Below are 9,100 nucleotides of genomic sequence, written 5' to 3' on the forward strand. Positions count from 1 at the left end.
GAATAGACATTCAATACCCTGAAATTGGAGGATAGGTGAAATATTAAGGAAAGGTAACTTAGTAGTTTCTCTATGGAGCTAGCACTTACTTGTTCACCTTTTCCTTATTGTGCAAAGAACAAGAAGAGAGGAAAAAGACACTAACAATTATTAAGAAGGGAAAAAAATGAGATGGGGAGACATATGAAACTCAGCAAACTGGATTTTCAACAGGAGATAAATCTGATTGAACAGAATTGTCATCGCTTCTTGAATAGTGGGCACCTCTACCTAATATTCCATGAACTCTCTTCTCATATCATTTATTCTCTGTAGCTACCTTTTCCTTACGCCTCCAAATAACACTGTCATTGATAAGGCCTTCCTAAAGTAGCATGCATTGGCAGAACAAGCACAGCATTTTAAATAAGACAGAGCTGAGTTTACATCCGAACATATTTGTTTTCTGCTTTAGGTTTTCTGAACGTCCTTATCCTCATCTGAAATTTGATAAATTACAAAAAAAGAGAGAGAGAGAGAGAATATTAAGGAATGAATAGAGGCACATTTCTATAAAGCCTGGTGCACTGGAAAAAATCTCTAAAGTGAAGCACAGAAATTATATCACACCCTACAATGTACTTCTTTTTACATGAACCTTTAGCCATGCCTCATATTAGAAGTCAGAAAAGGAATCTAACCATGCAATTTAGGGTTGAAAGTAGACAACAGTATTTTCAAAGTGTGGTCTTAGGCTTCCCATGTCTCGTCACCACAACCAATCCCCAATTTTTCTTCACCCTATATTCAATGATCCCTAAGAATTCTGTCTTTTTTTTTCTTTTAACCATCTATACATACTAGTTTTAAGAGAATTTATGAGTCTAGGTTTTCTCAAAAATATCAAATCTAGTTTTTTAAAACAATCTCCAGAACATTCCTTTTAGACAATACAATTTCTTTTAACCTTATCACAATATATAGTATTTATATAGAGACTTTTCAGCAAAGATTGTGTCTCCATCAATTTTGCACAAATGCAAATAAACATATTAATATTTTAATGAAATATAGTAATTAAATTAAATGTACCCATATTATTTGGTTGAGAAAACCAGTCTCATTAAAAATACTAATTTAAAATGTTTTTATACCCATAACAAGAAATTTCAATAACTTAGGAGTAAAAAAATCTTACCAAAGATGAAGCAGTTCTTATAAGAACTAACCCTCCTTTCCAGGGTTCTTCAATGTTGTCTGGTATGGCAGTATAAATATAATAGGCAAAAAGAACACAAGTCAGACCAAAGCACAGAGCTTTGTAACTCATGATGTTTATTTCTATCCTCTGTGTAATGATGGTTTAATGTCACTTCTTATATAATGTGTACTACATATATAGGACAAAGGTAGATTGCAAACTACCTCAAGTAATAGGACAGTATTGTCAACTGTTAGCTATTGCTCAGATCCAAGATTAGCAATGATAACAGTAACTGGTTGAGCAATTATACGCTGTATGTGAAATATTCCTCAAATTATTTTTTCAGCATACAGACTGAATAAGTATGGTAAAAGGTGCAACCACAACACACACCTTTACTGATTTTAAACCACGTACTATCCACTGGTTCTGTTCAAACAACTGCCTCAGGGTCCACACGAGCCACTTAAGTGTTCTGGAATTCCTATTTGTCTCAATGTTATTCACAATGCTAGGATCCACACAGTTGAATGACTTTTCATAGTCAATAAACCAGAGGCAAACATCTTCCTGTATTTTCTGCTTTCAGCCAAAATCCATCTGAAATCAGCAATGATTTTCCTCATTCTGCTTCCTCTTCTGAACCCAGCTAAAATTTCTGGCAATTTTGTGAAGGTGCAAATAATAGAAGAAGCTGGATTATGTGAAGGAGAATGTGGCTTTAGGATAGAGAAGACTCATTAACAACCTGCAGTGTGTAGATAACACAACATTGTAGCTGAAAGGAATAGGACTTACTGATGAAGATAAAAGATTACATTCATCTCTATAGATCATACTTCAATATTAAGAAAACAAAAATCCTCACAACTGGATCAATAAGCAACATCATGAGACATGGACAAAATATTGAAGTTGTCAATAAGTTAATTTTACTTGAAAGTAGCCTTTAAGAAACTAAACACTATACAGTCCTGAGGTGGTACTATCAAATCAGGACTGGACTGCTAACCACAAGGTTGGTAGTTCAAAACCACCACTAACTCCTTGGAAACCCTGTATACATAGAGTCACTATGAATTGGAACCAGCACGACAGCTCTTAACAACAATTGGACAGGGAGCACAGTGGCTCTGTAGAATAAGCACCGGACTGTGAACCACACAGTTGACAGTTTGAATCCACCAGCTGCTTCAAGGGAGAAAGAAGAGACTCTCTACTCCCAGAAGACAGAGCCTCAGAAACCCTAAAGAGAGGGTTGTTATGTATCAGAACGGACTCAGCAACTCTTAACAGCAATGATGATTATTTCTTTGGGCAAATTTGCTGCAAAAGATCTCTTTCTTTGTTATGAGCCATTCTCACAATTGTTGTTATGTTCATCTAGTCCAGAAGTATCACTGAAGTGCTTACATTTTGTTAAACCTTAACGTTTTCAATTCATATAATTGAATAATCATGGAAAAAGTATGCACACAAAAATATGTGTTGTAAGCCATAGTTAAGCTCCATCTTGGGCAAAAAAAGCTATAAAGTTGAGCAAAAACTGGAATTTGTTCATTGATGTGAAGCTTTCTCAAACTTATACTTCTGATTTTCATTTTCCTAACACTATTATCAGAAATTTTGTCATAAAATGTTAATTTGAGGACCCTCCAAATTTTCTCTGCTAATTTTATAGCAGAAGTTGCTGCTGTTGTTGCTCTAATTGCTGTTTTATCTCCATGCCATAAATTCTTATTGCATCCTTGCTTTATTATCTACTCAAACACCAGATTGGCAGGAAACAAGATTACTCTTCTAAAACCATTATGGAATAAAAACTATGTAGGTGGGAAAGGATAAGGACGCTGAAAATAAGATAAATGCAAACAATACAAAATGTGCAAAATGGAACCATCAACATTAGCAAATATCTACCAAATTCTATGTAACCCCTCTTCCCATTTCCCACCTTATGCATACTTTTATTTCCTTCATTGATACTGCCCTTCTTTTCACTCAACTAGACTCTTCTTTTCACATTTCCTCAAGCATAAAATGCCACCAGAAAAGAAAAAATCAGTATCTTTTCAATCCTACTGCATATTGAAATCTAAATAGGTATGCCAGTAGGAGACATGGCAAAGACATGATATTGTGATTGATTAAAATCTGCAGGACCTTAAAATCCTGAATTATTTCTCCTTCATTGGTAATTGTTTTCAATGACATGACACTTTCACAATGGTGTGATAAGATAGGCTGGTAGCCAGGTTGGAAAGCAGAGGAATAATGACCAGAAGTGACCTGAAGCTAACTAAGGATGTAAACACAACCCAGGTCAACTACTAATTGGTTGAAGTGATTAGCTACTCACACTAGCTTTAAAACATAGGTACGAATGTGCCATTTCTTTGTATAAAATACAGCATTACCTCTATTTCCATAATTCTTTTTTTAAAATGCCTAATATATGTGGACTCCTGGTGTGGCACTGTAGGATCAGCACTGAACTGTGAACCACAACATCAGCAGGTCAAACCCACCAGCTGCTCCTTGGAAACCCTACACAGGGTCACTGTGGGTCAGAACCAACACAACAGCACTCAACAACAGTATCTACACACATACAAGCACAATGTAGTACTCACACCTATAACTAAGATGTTTGAACTAACAGGGAAAGTGATGTTAAAGTAGTTTAGGAATTATTGTTTGTTTACTTTTGGTAGAAATATGCATAACAGAATATATACTTACTGAGCAATTTTTACATGCACAGTACACTGACAATGGTTGCATATTTCACATTGCGTCACCATTATCATTATCTCTGGAACGATTTTTTCATAACCATTAATTTAAATTATCTGCCCCTCATCTGTTTTTTAAAGTTAACTATTGTCATTTCAATCACATATGGGTAATTCTTCACTAGAGCACAATGTTCAAAAGAGATATTCTTCATTTATTGAAGTAAAATGTTATTGATTTAAAGATTACTTCACAGGATAGTGGCTCAAGAAATAAGATAGCCATTTTAAATATCTCAAGTAAATTAGGGAAAAGGATTGATAGAATATATTAAAAATCATGAATTCATTAAAGAAAAAAATAGGTCATTCTAATTTTCAAAAATACAGTATCTGAAATTAAGAATTCATTGGTAAGCTCAGGAGAAGACAGTAAATTTAAGGACGTGTCAAAAGGAATTATCCAAATTGGAGCAAATTAATTTTTTTTAATGCTAACAGAGCATTAGAGACATGTACACAATGGCAAATGGTCTAATGCATATTTAGTTGTATTTCTACAAGTATGTTGTTGTTGTTAAATGCCATCGAGTCAGGAGAGAAGAAATGGAGAAAAATCAATATTGGAAGGGTTAATGGATGATAAATTTCCCAAAATGATAAAAGATTGCTGTTGTTGACAGGTGCTGTCAAGTTGGTTTCCTCTATAATGATCCTTTGCACAACTAAAGAAACAAACACCCCAGTCCTGTACAATAGGCTCAAACAACAATAGTTGTTATGTTTGAGACTACTGTTGACGCCACTGTGTAAGTCCATCTTGATGGGGTCTTCCTCTTTTTTGCTGTTCCTGCACTTTGGCAAGCATGATTTCTTTCTGCAGGAACTGGTACTCCTGATAATAGATGCAAAGTACAAGAGATGAAGTCACCCATCCTTGCTTCTAATAAGTATTCTGGATGTACTTTTTCTAAAACAGATTCGTTTGTTCTTCTGGCAGTCATGATAATTTCAATATTCTTGGCTAACATTATAATTCAAATGCATTGATTCTTCCATGGTTTTCCTTTTCCATTGCCCAATTTTTATGATGTGATAGTTAAAGTTTTGTGTCAACTTGTCTGGGCCAGGATTCTCAGTGGTTTGGCAGGTAAGAACGCAGGTTGCTAATGACTCCCAGGATCCATGGCTAATACAGCAGACCACTGGCTGAAATCCAAAGAATGAGAAGTTGGACAATGAACCAGATACAACATCCAGACCCAGCAGAGAGCAAGCAAGCTTTACCCGGGAGTCTAATATATTGGAAGCAGGCCACAACTCTGAGGAAACTTCCTTTCAATTGATTGACTTCTCATAGCATACCCCATCATAGAGTTGCTTACATTATATTAGATTCATCGTTTGGCATAAGTACATGTCAGTTGTCATGATCTCCACTCCTGTCACATTATCTGCCCTCTCCCATTCTATGCCTGTGGTCTCATGGAGACTTCCCGATGATCAGTTGACTAAGAGAAAGGAAAGTCAGGCTTGGTTTACAGATGATTCTGCATGATATACAGGCACCACTCGATTGGACAGCAGCAGAACTACAGCCCTCTCAAGGACCTCTCTGAAGGACAGTGGTGAAGGGAAATCCTCCCAATGAGAAGAACTTCGAGCAGTACACCTGGTTGTTCATTTTGCTTCAATAGAGAACTGGCCAGATGTATGACTGTGTAATGGTCTATGAGCAATGATTTGGCTGGATGCTCAGGGACTTGAAAGGAACATGATTGGAAAACTGATGACAAGAAGAATGTAGATAGACTGTTATGAATGAGCCAAAAAAGTGAAGCTATCTGTGTCTCACGTGAATGGTCACAAAAGGGGTTACCTCAGCAGAGGAGGATTTTAACAATTAAATGGATATGATTGCACGTTCTATGGAAACTAAGCATCCTCTTTCTAACTAATCATTACTCCTGTAATTACCTAATGGGTTCGTGAACAAAGTGGCCATGGTGGCAGGGATAAAAGTTATACATGAGCTCAGTAACATGAACCTCTATTCACCATGGCTGACTTGGTTACAACCACTGCTAAGTGCCCTATCTGCCATCAGCAGAAACCAACACTAAGTCTGCATGGGAATATTCCCTGGGGATATAGGAATATTCCCTGGGGAAATCAGTGAGAAGCCTAGTGGTAGGTTGACCTCAGCAGACCAGTTCCTTCGTGGAGATGGCAGTCTTTTGTTCTACCTGGAATAGAAACTGACTCTGGATATGGATTTGCTTTCCATGTATGCAGTGCTTCTGTCCAAACCACCATGTGTGGATTTATATAATGCTGTATCCACCATCATGATATCTCACACCACATCATCTCTGATCAAGGGACTCACTTCACAGCAAAAGAAGTGTGACAGTGGGTCCATGCTAACGGAATTTACTAGGCTTGTTATGTGTCTCATCATTCTGAAACAGCTGGCTTTATCCAACGATGGAATGACCTTTAAAACACACAATTCTATGCCAGTTAGGTAGTAATACCTTGCAGGCTAGGGGCAATGTTCTCCATGAGATTGTATCTGCTCTAAACCAGTATCATATATATGGTGCTGTTACCCCAATAGCCAGCAATTTGCAGGGCCAGAAACTAAGGATGGAAATGGGTGTAGCACCGTTCACTATTACTCCTAGTGACCCACGGATACATTTTTTTCTTACTGTCCCTACAACCCTATGCTCTTCATGTTTGGTGGTTTTAGTTTCAAAGGGAGGAATACTCCCACCTGGAGACACAATACTGATTTCAATGAACTGGAATTTAAGAGTGCCACCTGGCCACTTTGGGCTCCTCATGCATCTGGATCAAAAGGCAAAGAAAAGATTTACTCTCTTGGGTCATGGGATTAATCCTGATTACCAAAATCAAATCAAATAGACATAATGTTCAGTTCTTTTGCTTCCTCATTTCTTCTAGCTGCTTTAGAATGCTTTCTTTAAGTATGATACAATCCCACAAACCTTATGGTCATTAGTGTCTAATGCATCAAATATATTCAAGTGTGATAGGTTCAAGGTCATATTTTGGCTCTCCTGGACTTGTTTGAATTTTCTTCAGCTTCAGCCTGAACTTGCATATGAGTAAGTTTGGAACTGATAGTCTGTTCCAAAGTCACCCCCTGGCCTTGTTTTGGCTGATGATATTAACTGAAAAATTCCATTCTCTTTTCATTCCATTATTCCATGAAATTTTGAAAGCCCCCTCATATTCTCAAGAGCATTATTAATTAATCAACATAGTATTCCAAAACTACATTAGAGTGAATTCTAACAAGCACAGGACTTGGAAGTCATCACCCCTTTCTCACAACAAGTAAAAAATTTGGATAATCAGAAAATCAATATATTTTCTTAAATCTATCAGAGAACTGAGGCTACAGGCCAAGCTTCCCCTGATCCAAAAGACAAGAGTATTAAAATAATCACAGCTGAAATCACTTAGCTAAACCACAAAGGAGTGGAGCTCGGGGCTGTTGTTGTTGTTAAGTACTGTGGAATCAGTTCCAACTCATAGGGACCCTGTTCAGGTCCCTATTAGCCAATAGGTTTGGACAGCTGGCCATTTGATTTGCAGTCCAGTGTTTGTCCTCAACATGAGGACTTCAAAATAAAAGGAATTAATAGGAATACTTTAATGGAAAATGTGGTGAATTGGAGGCTGAATTTGGACTAATTTGACAGCTACATTTGAGGGTATTAACTCCAGAGACATCAGATTATAACAGAGAAATAACCCCTCCTGTTTCAAGCAAGAGAAAGAGAAAAGTAACTATTTTGAAACTTTCCCAGGCATCAAATAATCATTGTGAAATGCAGTAGGCGAACTCTCCATTACAGAGTTCTACTCATCTGTGAAAAGATTTTAACAAAGATTTACTTTGCCTGGGAAACAGTTAGTAAATTATAGTCAAACCACCCTGTGTCACTTAAATGAATTGCCTTTGTGTTGATCCCTACTTGTGGTGACTCCCTGTTTGCCAGACTAGAACTGTGCTGCATACGGTTTTCCATGGATGGTTTTTTTCAAAGACCTTTTTCTGAAATACTTCTGATGGACACAAACTTTCAACTTCTCAGAAGCCCAGTTTATTAACCGTTTATATCACCCAACAACACTTTGCACTTGTGGGTTAAAATCTAACCTACTGCCATTCAGTCAATTTCAAATCATAGTAACCTAATAGGACAGTATAGAACTGATCTATAGTGTTTCCAGGCTGTTATCTGGTTCGATCTGCTGATCTTCTGGTTAGTAGCTGAGAGTTATAACTACTGCTATTTCACTTAGTGATGGTGTTGTTGTTGTTAAGGGCTGTCAGGTTAGTTCTGACTCATAGCAACTCTGTTTAAGGTTTCCAAGGACCAGCTGGTGACTTTGAACCACTGACCTTACAGTTCAAAATGACCTTGCAGTTCAGTGCATTATCCTGCAGAGATACTGGTAGGGGTGGTAAAAAAAATAAAAAAATAAAAAAATAAAAAATTAAGATGGGTTCTGAGGGAAACTGCCTTATTAAAAGCACGGATTTAATCATAAGATTACAGAACACTTACTCTCCACAACATCATACCACTCCATCAACAGGGCTCCAGTAAACATAAGGATGGAAGCTGAAAGAACTTCACAATTCCCTAAGAAAGAATTCTTAGGGGAACACAAAAATTAATAGCAGAGACCAATAAAGACTACTAGAAGGGAGAAGAACATCATACTTGGAAGACATGGCTTGGGTCAGGCACACCTTATCCTTCAAACTGTATCTTTGCTCTTTGAGTACTTGAAAAAATTCTTATGCAGCAGCTTTGCCTAATACAATACATTATTTGACTTCTTGACTATTACTTCCATTAGTGTTGATGTGAATCCAAGCAAAATGAAGTATAAGAGATGAGGTCTGGCCATCCTGGCTTGTAAGAAGCATTATGGCTGTACTTATTCTTAAAAAAGATATGTTTGTTCTTCTGGCAATCCATGATGCCTTTAGTATTTTTCTCCAACACCATAATTCAAATACATCAATTCTTCTACTGTGCTCCTTATTCATTGTCTAACTTTCACATAAATATGAGGCTATTGAAATACCATATCTTAGGTCAGGATCACTTAAATCCTCAAGCTGACATCTTTG

General features: G+C 37.0%; 1 pseudogene; it reads right to left on the reverse strand.

Annotated features, from left to right (window-relative positions):
- LOC102842254 overlaps nt 1-1,309 on the reverse strand; it is a 37,779-nt pseudogene extending 36,470 nt beyond the window's left edge.
- Nucleotides 1,310-9,100: the final 7,791 nt, after the last annotated feature.

The sequence above is a fragment of the Chrysochloris asiatica genome, unplaced genomic scaffold, assembly GCF_000296735.1.
Source record: "Chrysochloris asiatica unplaced genomic scaffold, ChrAsi1.0 scaffold00113, whole genome shotgun sequence".
NCBI lineage: Eukaryota > Metazoa > Chordata > Mammalia > Afrosoricida > Chrysochloridae > Chrysochloris > Chrysochloris asiatica.